The sequence below is a fragment of the Fukomys damarensis genome, unplaced genomic scaffold (genome assembly GCF_012274545.1).
Source record: "Fukomys damarensis isolate Sample0158 unplaced genomic scaffold, DMR_v1.0_HiC HiC_scaffold_2, whole genome shotgun sequence".
Lineage (NCBI taxonomy): Eukaryota > Metazoa > Chordata > Mammalia > Rodentia > Bathyergidae > Fukomys > Fukomys damarensis.
The window spans coordinates 18,536,038-18,551,832 of NW_022900914.1; the positions used below are offsets into that span (position 1 = coordinate 18,536,038).

At 39.7% G+C, this 15,795-nt stretch overlaps 1 protein-coding gene across 1 annotated transcript in view; it reads left to right on the forward strand.

The window, feature by feature from the left end:
* The first annotated feature begins 10,526 nt into the window (after nucleotides 1–10,526).
* The window catches only part of Arhgef33 (Rho guanine nucleotide exchange factor 33), a 55,093-nt gene continuing 49,824 nt past the window's right edge, over nucleotides 10,527–15,795 (forward strand). The window contains exons 1-2 of the mRNA XM_033762235.1: nucleotides 10,527–11,147; nucleotides 11,814–11,886. The gene's annotated coding sequence lies outside the window, so the exon portion shown is untranslated. The remainder of the gene's footprint in view (nucleotides 11,148–11,813; nucleotides 11,887–15,795) is intronic.

The following is a 15,795-nucleotide window of genomic DNA, read 5'->3' on the forward strand; positions in this document are numbered from 1 at the left end:
AAGTGCGCAGCACATTCTCACTGAGGAAGCGGAAGTGTTGTGCTGCATCTCCCTAGGGCTCGTGCATCTTACTTCTCTGAAACCTTAGGCCCCTGGATTAGTAACTCATTTCCCTCTGTGCCCAGTCTCTTGGAAATCACTATTCTCCTCTTTGATGCAATGAATTTGACTGTTTTGGATACCATGTCCTATTCATGGAAGCCTGTGCCAGTGGTCCTGTGATTAACTTATTCCACTTACCACACTGTTTTCAAGGTTCACCCATGTTGTCACATTTTGCAGAATTCCTTTTTTTTCCCCCCCGGTACTAGGAATCAAACTCAGAACCTTGCCCTTGCCTGGCAGGTGCAGCACCACTGAGCTAAATCCTTGGTCCAGAATTCCCTTCTTTTTTAAAGGCTGAATATTTCATTTTATGTATAGACCACATTTTATTATTTAAATTTTTATCTTAATGTGATAAAAGTAGATACTAAGAAAATATAAAAGCTGTTCTATTAAAAAAAATCTTTATAACAAAACAGAGAATAACTATAGTGAATACACTATATGTCATGATCTTAAAAGAATGTATTTTTATTGTTAATCTACCTCTCAACTAATTTCCTAATACTGTACCTTTTTGCTTTTTGCATAAAACATTTAAATTATTAACAGTACATTTCAAAGTTGGTATAAATTTGAACAATTTCTTCCTATTTCACAATATTTACTATACTTCTTGGTCTTTATTTACACTTCTAGTTTCTCACACCAGAGACAATGCAATATTTACATGTGTGTTTGATTTATTTCACTTAAGAGTATGGTCACAAGTTGCATCCATTTACCTAGAAATGTCTCAAGTTTATCCTTCTTTATGGCTGGATAGTGCTCCATTCTATTTTTTAAAAATCTCTTTTTATCCATTCATCAGTTGATGAGTATTTGGGTTGTTTCCAAGTTTTAGCTATTAAAAACTGTGCCACTATAAACATGAGTGTGCATATATCACTGTGGTATGATTCTTTTAATTCTTTTGGGAAAATACCCACCAGGGGAATATCTTGGTCAAATGGGGCTTTAATCCAGAAACAGCAAATAAATACATGAAAAAATGTTCAACATCACTGGTCATTCAAGAGATGCAAATGAAAACAACGCTGAGATTCTGCCTCACTCCATATCTGCTTATATCTTATATCTGCTTTCAAGAAATGAACCAAGCCGGGCATGGTGGCGCACACCTGTAATCTCAGCACTCGGAGGCTGAGGCAGGAGGATCGCTGTGAGTTTCGAGACCAGCCTGGGCTCTACATAGTGAGTTTCAGGTCAGTCTCACTACATAGTGAGACCCTGTCTCAAAACAAAACAAAACATAAAGAAGTGAATCAATAACAAATGCTGGTGGGGCTGTGGGAAAAAAGAAACCTCTATATACCACATTTAAAAAATCTGTTGCTGAACATGTAGGTTGTTTCTATTGTTTTTGGGCTTTTGTTTGTTTGTTTTGGTACCAGGGATTGAACTCGGGACCTTGCACTTGTGAGGCACTCGGGGGCACCACTGAGCTAAATCCCCAGCCCTTTAGGTTGTTCTACACGTTGGCTATTGCAGATCGTGCTGTGATGAACACAGAAGATGGAAATGTCTCTTCAAGATCCTAACTTCAATTCTTATGGGTAAGTACCCAGAAGTAGGATTCCTGGATCATAGAGTAGTTCTGCTTTTAATCTTTTGAGGATCGCCATGCTGTTTTCCACAGTGACTGCCGTTTTTATTCCCATCCACAGTAAGCAGCAGTTGCAATTTCTCCATATGTTCACCAACACTTCTTATGTTTTGTTTTTGTTGGTAGCTACCCTGACAGATCTAAAGTGATAACTCGTGGTTTCTATTTCCCTGATGATTAGTGACCCTGAGCATTTTTTTAAACATACCTATTGGCCATGTGTGTGTCTTCTTTGGGGAAATACCTATTTAATGTCTTAGCTCATTTTTCAATTGGCTTATTAATTTCTTTCTTTTTTTTTTTGTATCAGGGATCCAACTTGGGTCCTTGCACTTGTGAGGCAGGCAGTGGAACCACTGAGCTAAATCCCTGGCCCAGGTTATTAATTTCTTTACTCTTGAATTATTAAAAGATCCTTCTAGGTTGCCTTTTCAATCTGTTGATTGCATCACTGTAAAGATTTTAGTTTGAAATAATCCCACTTGTGCATTTTTGGTTTTGTGGCCTGTGATTCTGGTGTCATATCTGTGTACGTTATCACTGCTAAGTCCAGTATCATAAAGATTTTTCCACTGTGTCTCAAACAGCACATTAAAAGAATCCATGGTGTAACGCAGTGGTAGGGCACTTGCCTCGCATGTGCAAGGCCCTGTGTTCAATCCCCAGCACTGCAGAATGAATGAATGGATAAATGACAAATTTTAAAAGGCTCATGTACCACGACCAAGTGGATTTATCTCTGGGATAAAATGATAGGTCAACAGTAAGAATCAATGGGTAGTCCACATTAACAGAACAAAGGATAAAAATTGCACAGTCATATCAATGGATGTAGAAAAGGCCCCTTTGACACAATATGGCACATTTGTGTGACAAAAAATGAATGAGGAAAAAAATATATAAATATAGGTTTGAGACAAGGTCTTGTTATGTAGCCCAGGCTGTCCTTGAACTCGTAATCCTGCCTCAGCCTCCTGAGTACTGGAATTACAGATGTATGTCACCATACCTGGCTTAATAAACCTGGAATAAAGGTTACTTTAACACAATAAAGGTTGTGTATTTAAAAAAAAACCATAGCTAACATGATATTTAACAATGAAAAATAATACTTTTACTCTAAAATCAGAAACTAGGCAAGAACACCCTTCTTGGCCACTTGTGTCTTTAAAAATCTGTCTTTTGGTGGGGGGCGGTTATTACTGGAGTTGAACCCAGGGCCTTCACACTGAGGATGCATCCAGCCTTTTTATTTTTACTTTTAAGTTTTTCAGGCAGAACTCACACTAGCAATCCTCCTGCCTCAGCCTCCCTAGTGCTGGGATTACAGAAATGTGCCACCATGCCCAGCTGAGAAGTATATCACTGCATTTGTTAAAAGGTACTCTAAAGAAAGGGCAAATACAAACTACAGAATGGGAGTAAATATTTTCAAATCATATTTCTGGTTGTCATAATTTTGTTTAACACGTAGATGCTGCCTCAGCATTCATTTTTAGGCCTGAGGTTGAAACTCAGCCGTTCACCCTGCCTTGCCGCCGTCACCTTTGACTTAGTGACACTGTCCCTCCCCTTGTGCCTGTGTGTGATACAGCCTGCTTGTTCTTCATTCTTACAGAAACCTCACACAGCCCACAGCTGGTAACCACGACAAAGCCTAATGGTCCACCAGAGTCATGTAAGTCAGTTCCTCCCCTCTCAAATCTTCTTTCAATGATCCAGACCACAGCCACCGAGGGAAAGCCTCAGAGATAATACCCAAGGGCCTTCATTCACTGTCCACCCGCTGCTTGAGCTGTCTGCCACTTCTGGGCTTCCCTAACCTCTCTGGGATCTATTAGATAATGTTCCTCTGTTTTATTCCCTTTGGTTTCTCCTCTTCTGACCAACACAGCCAGTCCCGATTTTCACCCCTGGCAGGGCTCTCCCTGAGAGCATCTATCTTGGCTTATAGCCACACGTGACAGAACTCATGACGAAATTGGAAAGTAGTCATAACAAAAATTAGAATACTGGGGCCAGGGATTTAGCTCGGTAGCACCGCGCCTCCCTTGCAAGTGCAAGGTCCTGAGTTCAATCCCTGGTACGGAAAAAAAAAAAAAAAAAAAAGAATACTGATAAAGTCCTAAGGTCCAGAACATTTAAAGAACTCTTACAACTCAATCATAAAAAGACAACCCAGGGCTGGAGGTAGAGTGCTTCCTTAGAACCCCAGAACCACAGAAAGAAAGGAAGAGGGGAGGGAGGGAGGGAGACAGGGTTGGGAACAGGGTTAGGGTTAGTGTTAGTGTAAGTCGAGGCCTTTGGGGGTGATGAGGTCACGGGGTGGATCAGGAACCTTTCATAATTGTGAGGAGCTTGTTTGCTGCTTCTGCCAAGTCAGCGTTCGGCAGGGAGGCGCCATCTTTGAAGATGGGAGCCAGCCCTTACCCGATGCTGAATCTGCTGGCGTCTTGATAATGGACTCCTCTGCCCCTAGAACTGTGATCAGTGCATTTCTATCGTTTGTAAGTTATCCAGTCTAAGCTATTTTCCAGGAGCCTAAACTGACTAAGACTCTCACAATAGCCCCAAACTGGAGGGAGGAGTAGAGAACTGTGATGGAAATGTTCTAGAGTGAGATAGTGGTAGCATTTGCATAATCTTATAAACATACTAAACATCGCTGAATTGTTTACTTCAAAGGAGCAGATTTTATTTGCGGTATGTGAATTATACCCCAGTTTCTTTAAAAAGTAGGTGTGGGGATCATCACATATTCTGTGCCCTAGCTTTTAGATAAAGTCATTTTATTATTTTTCAGCTTTATTTTTTATTCTAGAATCAGATAACACTTCATCACATAAAACAGAATGATTTATCTCATAATAAAATAATTTAAAATATCAGAACAAATGTATTGAATTATCACCATGTGGCTTATAAATATGGACGATTAACAAAATAAAATACTTTTAAATGAAACATTATCAAAGCAGTATATGTCAGCTACATTTTAAAAGCTACACTAAAGATCTGAGTATTTTTGCTGAAATACTATTCCAAAACTGAACAAAAAAAAAGTGTCTGAGCTGGGCATGGTGGCACATGCCTGTAATTCTAGCACTCAGGAGGCTGAGGCCAGAGGATCACTGTGAGTTCAAGACCAGCCTGGGCTACATAGTGAGTTCCAGGTCAATCTCGACTACATAATGAAACCCTGTCTCAAAAAACCAACCAACCAACCAAACAAAAAAAAAAAGTGTCTGTAATAGCAACTTCTGTGCCCTATTTTTCAAAATCTTGTAAATATTTATAATTCACCATGTGATTGATGAAAATTATATTTTTACTGTTATAATATAAATTGGATTAAAATGTCTTTTAAAATATTAAAAGAAAAGGGGCTGGGGATTTAGCTCAGCGGTTCGGTGGCCTGCCTTGCAAGTGCAAGGACCCGAGTTCAATCCCCAGTACCAAAAAATAAATAAATAAATAAATAAAAGAAAAACTGCATTTTGTCAGTTTCTTCTAATAATAGATTGGTTTTTTACTTCAAAAGATTCAGTTGCTCAAAGATAGAATTTTAAGATTTGGGCATTTTTGGATTCGTTGCTTATGGCTGATATATTTTAAAATTAAATATTATGATTATCATTATTGTACTAGAATTTATAAGGAGATAAATACTACACAAGATAGGGTGAAATCATGTTTTCCAGGACCAAAACATGATACAAAGTCAATACTTCTGGAAAATAGAAAAAAGTATCTATATTACTACAAACTCAATTTTCCCTTGTATTTTTCTTCAGGCCATTTAAAGTAGCAGGATATGTGCTTTGCTCTTAAAATCTTTAACTTTTTTGGTATATTACTTTCTTTTCAATATGTTTTTATTTTTCTAAGATACCAGAATCATTCTTGTTAAAGTTTTCTTCCTTTTTACTCCTTGAAACTAGACACAGCTCAGTTATTTGATTAGTTGATGCTAGAGTTTGACCTGCAGCTTATATAATTAGAGGAGACACTAGTTTCCCTCATTTAAAAGCCTGTTAGCATCTGACATCTCGATCGGGGGAAGTCAAGCCTCTTTGCTGCTTCTTTTTATAACCTCTAAATTAATCTGGATTCAGATAAGCCTTGATCTGAGGATGATATAACCACAGCAAGCAACATGGGGTGAGTGTTCTTTCATATGCTTTATGAGACACTGAAGGGAAAATATTTTTGTAAGAGAAGAAAATTCATCCACCCTTACCATAAATTATGTTAATGTAAATTCAAAATATGCTAGCATTTATTTAAGATAGTCATTCAGATACATAACTAACTGTTCATTCAAAAGTTATAGCAATGTGTAAAACGCTCATTCATTTCTTTGCTTAATTTTTACGTTATGTCTTAATCTACCTTTGCAGGTTGCCAGCTGATAAAATACTTGGGGAATATTTGAAGTTGCTCTGCATTATTGCATATTTAGTTACAACTGAGTTAAATTTCCAGAGCATTCTTAAAGAAAAGATGATAGAGTTCTTGGTTTATGAGGCAGCCTAAATCCAACATGTATGTGCCTCTTTGGGATTATGAATAATTAAAGAATGTAAAAGATCAGGGATGGTGGGAAATTGATTGATGCCTTGTAACCAAGAAAAAGGGTAGAGGATTCCGTAGCTTTTTCATGCACAGAAAAAGTGTTGATTATTTATGCGAAGACATGTCTTTGTGAAAGCTGATTCTGAATACTTCATGAGGTTTGGGGTCATGACAGGCAGAGTTGGGTTTTATGCAAAAACTTTTCATTCTTAAGAGAGGAGGATTTTGTTACAATTTGTATTGGAATTATGACTTTTTACATCCTAAAATAATAGTATATTCTGAATATATAGAAATTTGTCATTGTATTACCCTTTTGTCTTTTTAAATCACTTCCTTCAAAATCTCTGCTGCAGATAATATAACTGTTTCATTGAAGGCTACTTTTGAACAATTCACCATAAAGGATCAGAAATTTTTTTTAGTTTTTGGTACCAGGGATTGAATTCAGGTCCTTACGCTAGCAAGGCAGGCGGCAGAACCACTGAGCTAAATCCCTGACCCTAAGGATCAGAAATTTATACTAGAGAAAAGAAGATTTTTGATACATTTATTCTAAAATATGTCCACAAATTTAGTGAATGTCTACATTGTTGTTGATACCATGAGCCTGAAGAGGCAAGTTAAACCATTTGAAAACTCAGAGGCTTTTGAAAGGAAGATCATAATATTGTTAACTTTTGATATAAATATAAATGATGTGTTTTGAAGCTAAAAGTGAAAAGAGAAGTGCCGTGCACAAATATTACATGCATTTGGCTATTTTATTTGAAACAGAATTTATGAGATTCCATATTCTCTTTAATCTGACTCCTTCCTTTCCTTTTCTGTGTATACAACAGCGTGCCTCGATCTAGCAAGCCAGTAGTGAATGCTCCTCTAAACTGTCGAGTCCCCTCCCCATCCCTCTTCCTTTTTCTTTATTTCTCTTTACTGACAGCAGTTCTTAACTTTTTAGAGGGGTCAAGGATAGCTTTCTTCTGAAACCAGTCCACCCTTTCTGAAGGAAAGAAAAAAGGAAAATCACACAAAATTTTGCAAACAATTTCAGGAAATGTACATGTGGCCTGAAAACCAATGCATGGACCCCCAAGTAAAGATCATTTGATTTGGATTTTAGGGCTAGTATATAAGGTGTTCAACAGTCTTCACAGTTTTCTAGATTTTTAGAAAATGTAAGGATTTTTAAGTTAGTAATTCTTGTTAATCTTGCCTCAGGGATGGGTTTGAAATGCTTATTTATCCCCCCCCCATTTGCATCAAAGTGAAGCACAATTTAACCAATATTTGTCACATTAGTGCTGTTGGTCCCCAAGGACTTGATTAATTACTTGTGCCTCTTGAGAGTGCCACCTTTGTTGTCATAGAAGAGAAAGAATCCTCATTATTTTATCTATAAGCCACTTTCCCTGACCCAAATAAAATAAACTAAACAAATTATAAATTGCTAAATATTACACAGGATGCTCATCTAATTGGTAGGCTAATGTATGGTAGGCTTATAATTTAGTTTTCATTTTGTTCCTCCCTTATTAATAAGATGTTCGCAGGTATTAAGACCTATTTAGGTTTTCTTAAGGCAATCAGAAAAATAAAAAGAGAAAGCAGCAGCTGATCAGATGCTCAAATTTACCCATTTCAGAAAAGCTTTAGAATTTATTCCCTGAGAACAAAGGAGTAGTTGGATTTGTCTTGGGGACCTACTTATCTCAAAGCGATCTGAGGATGCGCTGTCCATATGGGTCTGTGTCAGCCCTTTCTCCTTTTCCTCAGGCAGTGCTGGCATGATTTTAGTTCACGATGAAGAGGTGAATATTAGAAGATTCTTATGCTCTCTAAAAAAGCTTCCTCCTCTTAAATTTTCACAGGATTTCTTACGCTGTGTGTCCGTGGTGAGAGATGGAACATACAGAGGAGTAAAGAAATAAGTTGTGAGCAGGGGAAAAACCTTTTCCCTGAGGTGCCCTGCTACCTGCTATTTACCATGACAACTAGGCAAAGGATAAAGGAAAAAATTCTTTCTGGTTGGGGGGCAGTTGGCAGTGTTGAGATTCTTTTCAGTGCTTTTTCACTGTTTCTAATAAGAGAGAAACCAGGAGGGGACAAAAGGTAGGCGTACCCCTGGGGCGCCAACTAGGCTCTGTGACCCGTTACAGCACGGCATGTGTTCTTCCCTGCCCCTTACTTTCCCTAACAGTCTTATCAACCTCGAAATCCCGGTGTCATGAAAGCCAGGGCAGCTTCAGCACAGCATCTCGAGACGGAAACTGCTGGGGTTCACCCCTGAGGGACAGAGGGCAGACAAACCCGGGCCTTTAACTCGTTCCTCTTACACGCCCGTCTTCTTCCACACGCCTCGCCTGCCTGTTCCCATCCGTGTCACACAGGCAGAGTGTTTGTACCGAAGGAGTGTGTGTGCCCTAGAGAGAGATCCGTTGTTCCTGGGATAAGCTTTGCACCAAAGAAGAAAACACCCTTGGAGACTATGCCCAGGACCACACAGAATCCCCAGACGTTAGCCTCTCTATTTTACCCTGCGCAGGGAAAACAAAACAAAAGGAAACAAACAAAAACACTGATCCTGCTTTTTGTTAACGGTGCAGCCTGATTTTTTTCCTAGCAGTGCTGCCCCCACGCCTCTCCTGAAGTAGCTCCCACTGCAATAAAGTTTTGCTGTGTCTCATTCATACTCTCTCTGCCAGTGCAGTCGGTCCGCGCATCTCCAGTGGACCTAGGAGGAGAATAACTAAGGCTCGATGAAGACCGTAGCCAGAACGCACTCATTAGTACGGTCTGTTCGGTCTTATTCAGCCCTTTAGGTTAAATGTCCCAGTTCAAATAAAGCTTATTTTAAAATATTCTTGTATGGAGATATTTTCCATTTCTGAATCTGAGCTACAATCAATGTTATTTCTTAGGCAAAGCATACATATAGCTCACACAGTAATGCAGTAACTTTTGAAATGTGGCTTCTGTGACCTCTTTTCCTTTCTTCTTCTTCCTCTTCCTCTTCTCTTTCTTCCTCCTCCCCGCTCCTCCCTCTGTCCCCCTCCCTGACCTCCTGATCCTAACCCCAAATGCAGCACCATCACACCCAGCTCTACGTAGTCACTTTTCAAATTCAGGTCATCTTATATTTTGGGGGGGTTGTTAAAGGTCCCTACTCACCGGCCTCTTTGCAGCTGGCCTTTCTCTGCACTGCCACAAGGGCCATCTTCGCACCCAAGATGTGATCTTGTTACTTCCCTGTTCGACAGCTCTGGTGGCTCTTTACTCTTTCCGTCTGCCTTAGGTGTAGATTAGCAGGTTCTCTAGGGTCCCTAGATCCTCCTATGCCTTTTGTTTGTTTGTTTGTTTTTTGAGACAGAGTCTCACTATGTAGTTGAGACTGACCTGGAATTCACTATGTAGCTCAGGCTGGTCTCAAACTCACAGCGATTCTCCTGCCTCAGCCTCCTAAATGCTGAGATTACAGGCATGCGCCACCCCACCCGGCTCTCCTATGTCTTGTGCTATGTTCTGTTACTGATCCTGTTTCTCCCATTTTCTGCAAAGCTCAGCTTAAATCCTGTCTTCTTCGTCAAACTCTCTAATAGCCACTAACTCTCTCAAATTCTGTCTTCTTCGTGAAACTTTCTCCTCTGAAAGTTATAGACACTTTCTACGTTTCTTAATGCATTCCATACCTACCCCGTGTTATAGTTATTTGTGTGATTCATCTTTCCTATTCAATTATAAGCTCCTTGGAGCAGAACAATGTCAAACAATATATAAATTTTTGTATTTCAGCACCTAACATATTGCCTTTTACATGAGATGTGCTTAACACTTGTTGAATTCAAATAACTCTGTTTTCCTATAAACTACAAAAAGCTGAAAACTCAGTTTTAGCCAAACTTTCCTTCTTTCTTCCCCCAATAGAGTGGTCCTGCTTTCTATGCTCCTTGCTAAGGAGCTCAAGTGAGTGGATAGTAATATATAGGTGAGGAAAGGGGGAAAGTGTACAAAAGAGGCTAGAGAGACACACGAGAGGCTTTTGAAGAGTGAGGAATTTGTTGCTAATAAATAGAAAGTACACAGAGGCTCAAAGGAAACGTGGAAACATTTTCCAGAATTAAAATTTGTTCTTGCTCCTGGATAACTTCTAGAGGGCCAGCATATCAGTGAGGATTGGCTCATTTGTATATGATGGAAAAAGTAAACAAACAATAGTGACTTGAAACAAGTTAGAAGAGTGTTTATTTTTCTCCTATAATTTAAAAAAACAACAAAACTCAGTATTGAGCAGTGCACACTGTTAGCTCAATGCCTGGGTATGGGAGACCAGAATCCCTTTGGCTTTGCTTTTCAGGCTGGTCCAAGAAGGTTGCCAGCCCTCACCTTCTCCCTGGTATTAGCCAGCTGGGAGGGGCAAAGGAAAACAGAAAAAGGTGTATTCCCTCGTATAGGGAGACAGTCGTCCACACTATGTGTACTCACATCACAGGGTTAGAAATCTGCTCCCATGGCTACAACTATCCGTGAGGGAAGAGGGGACATAAGTCTTTCTATGCGCTACTGGAGGAAAGGGTTGGACCTGGGCGGTGACCATCATGACTGACCCACCCGGTGTCGGGCTTACGGGGCCTCCTCTGTTGCTTTTGGACCAAGTACAGAATTATGCACAGAAGTAATCATTTAAGAAAACTTTTCAGTGAAGTTAAAGTGGAGAAGAAAAAAAAAAATAGCCAAGCTGGGAAGAAGCATATTTTCACCTAGCATGAAGGACAGGACCCCTGACAAAGCTGGCTGAGTAAAGCCTTTGCCTCCTCTCCCCGCCCCCAGCCGTCATCTCCCCTAACTCTCACATCCGCACTGAGAGGTGAGTATTATTATTACAAAGCCAGCCATATAGACCAGGAAAGGGAAGGCCAGGAAGAGTCAGAAAATTGGCTAAACTGCCCCAGAACTTTCAAAGTTTTATTCAAAAAAATGAATGAAACATACAGCTGGCTTAGGATCTGCCGTACTGCCTACAAAAGTGATGTAAATCATACAATGTTAACCAGATAGATTTGTACTTAATTTTGGTCGTAGAGCACCTCAGTTAACCCCTTCAGAAAAACTTATTACAAACCCATTTCACATGTCCTGTGAAGGAGGTGATTTCATTTAATGTGGTATACATAGGAAAAAGAAACTCGAGTCTGGTGGCTTTAGATATTTTAGGGTTAGATAACTGCTTTGAACTCCTCCCTGCACAAAGCTCCCCGAAGCCTAGCTATGGTAAGAATTCACTTTTATCAGTCATCCAAAGGTACAAATGCCGAGGTTGTTGTGTCTACTCCGTACCAAGTAACTTAAAAGATTAAAAGGCTGAAAGAAATAAGGACTTTTGTTTTTTACTTCATATCAGCCTGCCAAATTAGAAAATTTTAACAGCAATGAATGGCATATATAGTAACCTTTAACTACACAGTTATGTGGGGGAAAGGATGGCATAAAATGCAAGGTGATTGTCATTGTCAATGACATTTTGTTTTTACAGAACTTCTAGAGAAATTAGAAGGAAGACTTCAAAAAATATGGTGTGATGTCTCCCGGTGGAGACAGGGCAGGAGGTAAGTGAAAACTGCAGAGAACTTATTTCCAGTTAGAACGCAGAGAAGCTGACAGCTTAGTTCCTATAAATGGCTTGGAAAATTTTTGTCAACTTCTTTTTTTTTCCTTGTTGAGTTTATTGGTACATTTTAGGTATACAGTACAGTTACATTCATTATTGGGATCTTGTACCTTTACATGACAGATCTTGGTTCTTTTATTATTATTATTATTATTTAAATAATGCTTAACATTTATTGGATTTATTTATTTTTTTTTGGTACCAGGGATTGAACTTAGGTCCTTGTGCTTGTGAGGTAGGCAGCAGAACCACTGAGCTAATTCCCCAGCCCTGTCAACTTCTTTGTTTAAAGCCTACCAAATGTACAAATCACTGAGGAATTTCTTTAGACAAGAGTCAGGGCTAATGGCCACCTTATCAACTGGGCCTGTTACATCAGATATTTTACTGCCTCTATGAACACTTATGTACAACATTGAGACCAGAAGGAACGATGTTTTAACTGAGTTCTGTTTTGAATGCCTTTGGAGATCACAAAAACAAACAAACGTTAAGAAAGACATTTATTGTACACTGAACTCATATGTACCAAATCCCTACTTTGTGTTGGGCCTTTTCATGTAATACCTACTATGTTCATTTTACAGTTGAGAAGCCAAATTCACAAAGGTTAATGAACTTTCCCAAGATCACAAAACCAAAGTAGAAGGGCTGATGTAATTATCCCAGCTACTGGGGAGGCTGAAACAGGAGGACCACAAGTTCAAGGCCGGCCTTTGCAAGAACCCGTCTAAACTAAAATTAAAAAGGACTGGGGTTGTAACTTAGTGTTGGAGTGCCAGCCCAAGGTCCTGGGACAAAGAAAAAAAGAAAAGAAAAGAAAAAAAATAGCAAAGCTAGGACTTAAAGCTAGATATCTGGCACACTTAAGTACTATAGCTTAAAATATAATTTTTAAAGTTCAAAAGTACAAAAAGCTCATTGTAAAGCAAACAAATATGGTTAAGACAGATGAGTGTAAGTAAAATTTGAAAGCCTGTCTCACCTGTAACCCCATCTTTCTTTCTAGAAACCACTGCTGGTATTTTGTTATAGATATTTCTGTAACTTCCCTTTTGTCCAGAGTAGTTTCACTCAATCTCACCTCCTGTCTACGTAAAAAAACAAGAGGAGGTTAAATTTACTGTATAGCTTGACTAGAATAAATGTTACCTGTAAATGATAACTAAAAGTCTCATTCAGTAAACATCAGACATCTTACTGTAGAGGTTCAAAGAATAGAATTCACTCTATTTCCTAAGGACTCATAATTTAGCACAGTAGCATTATTATTATTATTTTTAATTTGGGGGGGAATGGGTTGAGACAGGGTCTCTCTTTGTAGTTCAGGCTGGCTTTGAACTCACTATGTAGCCCAGACTGGCCTCAGATATGTGGTGATCTTACTGCCTCAGCCTCCTGAGTGCTGGGATTATAAGCATGTGCCAACATGCCCAGCTCCCAATTTATTTTTGAGGGAGCAATTATGAACTCTTTTGCTACACTGATGTGAATTCTGAACCCCTTCTCCAGAAGAAAATGAACCTAGGTAAAATTTTGGATTTATAGATTCCCTGAGGTTATCTGGACTTCTCATCAAAGTTAATACTTGACAGGCTGGGGATTTAGCTCAGTGGTTCTGGAGCCTGCCCTGCAAGCGCAAGGACCTGAGTTCGATCCCCGGTATCACACACACACACACACAAACACTTGACATAAGTACTAGTATACAGAGGGGGCGAAATGCTCAGGCAGTATGGAAAACCAGGGCTTAATTGTACTTGGACATGTCAGGGAATACAGGACAGAGAGACGCACAGAATCTTGAAGGACACTGGGAGTCCAACAGGTAGCCAGTACAGAGGAAGGATGCCCATTGAGGAAACAGTGTTAATGGAGCCCAGAGGCCAGAAAGGATAGAGGACTGGGACTGGCTTCGTGAGAGAGGCCCAGTGTGTGTATGGGAAGGACCGACAGCAGATAGGCCTGCAGAGCAAGGTGGAGACCAGATCACAAGGGGGTCTTTCTATTGGGTTGGGACATGGGAACTTCAGGAGGAGTTACTAAAGGATTTTGATCAAGACTTTGGTAGGAAGGCTAAAAGTTTATCATGAATGTGTCACTTCATAAATGTTCTTGGGAATAACAATTTGGATGTCTGAATAAGACATAAGAAGGAGACAAGTCTCCTTGATTCAGATTTAGAGAGGATCGTTGGCAAAATAATATGCTATTAAAAAGATATATTGCGAAAATCAAATGGAATTGATTGGAAGGCCATTGCTTTTATGAAAGGAATAGGGATTGCAAAGGTCTGAAGCTATAAATATAAATATGAATATGAATATACCACTTGTAAAACTCAAAATCTGAGCAACACATTGGCCTCTTTGCTCCCTGATGCAAAATCAAGTGTCAGTCCCTTAGGGCGGACCACACACTCTGGAATTCTCCAGCCTCCCCGCCCACTCCAGCCCTGGGTCCTCTGCTGTCCTCCAGGACTGCCAGGAGGGCTGTTTGGTTTCTCACTGACCCTTCCACGTGCAACACTCAGGAAAGGGAAAGAGGCTACAGTGAGTCGGAGTCTCAGTATTTCTACACCCAGCAGGTGCTGCTTTTAGAACTGTTCTGTAATTCAGTTTTTAAAACAAGGCTTACCAATAATAATGGCCTAGCTTGCTCCTTTCTCTTTAACTTAGTATACCTAACTAAACTAAATAGTCACACCTCCTTCTTCCTGGCAGTACCTTCATAAAGTCTCAAAGGTATTTCACTTGATGACTATTCATTATTTATTAATAATTAAAATTTTTAAGAGGCAGGAAAGGATTTAGCAGGCAGAAATGTAAAAGTCAGGGCTGGGGATTTAGTTCAGTGGTTCTACCGCCTGCCTTGCAAGTGCAAGGTCCCAAGTTTGACCCCCAGTACCAAAAAAAGTACACAGTCAAAGAAATACAGTGTGTACCCTTCAGAGAAAGAGAGAGAGAGAGAGAGAGAGAGAGAGAGAGAGAGAGAGGGAGGGAGGGAGATGTACTACAGTTTGTAGCTGGGAATATTTATGTATTTTTGGCGGTGGAAACCTGGAATTTGTGAATCAAGAGGAAGTTCCATCTTGGTCTTGGTTTATAGGAAAAGGATGGTCCACCCACCAAAAGATAACAGCCCATTTTACAGATGAAAGGCACGAGCCCCACCAGTTACTTCTTTTTTTCCCACCAGTTACTTTTCAGATGGATGACCTAAGATGTTTTACCTCCAAACATTCTTTGAACTCTCCTATGTCCCTTTAAGATCAAGTTTCTGCCCTTTACTTTATCAACTAAACTAATCCATGGACTTAAATTAGCTTTAAGGGATTTGGGGTATGATGGACCTAAAAGAAAAGAAGCATAAACAATCTAGGGACTACTGATATGAATAATCTTGGGAACTTTGTGTCCTGGAGTTGAAGCCTTAAATATGCGAATTTTTAGTTATCAGTTTTTCTTGTTTCCCTTCTACCTGTTTTTATTTCTGCTCTCCTACCTCACCACCCCCCACTTTGATGAGGGTCGAGGGTCTGTCTTCTTCTAACTGCTTCAGGCTGAGGAGAAGCCAGGGAGGAAGAGTCTCATCCTGACTGATGTAAATGAGGGTGGGCCGATGTTTGATGAACCATCATCTCTTGATAGCCTGGGAAAAAGGACAAGAACCTTAGCAAGTCATTGATGCTTAAGCTTCATTGTATAACTATGTTCAATAAGCAAGGGCTGAAAATTGAAGACAGAATATTGATGAAGAGTAGCTCAAAAAGCTATAGAAGTTAGTAAAGATTAGGCAGTATTTGGTGTAAGCCTTTGATTTTCAATCATAACCTCTATTTGTCTAG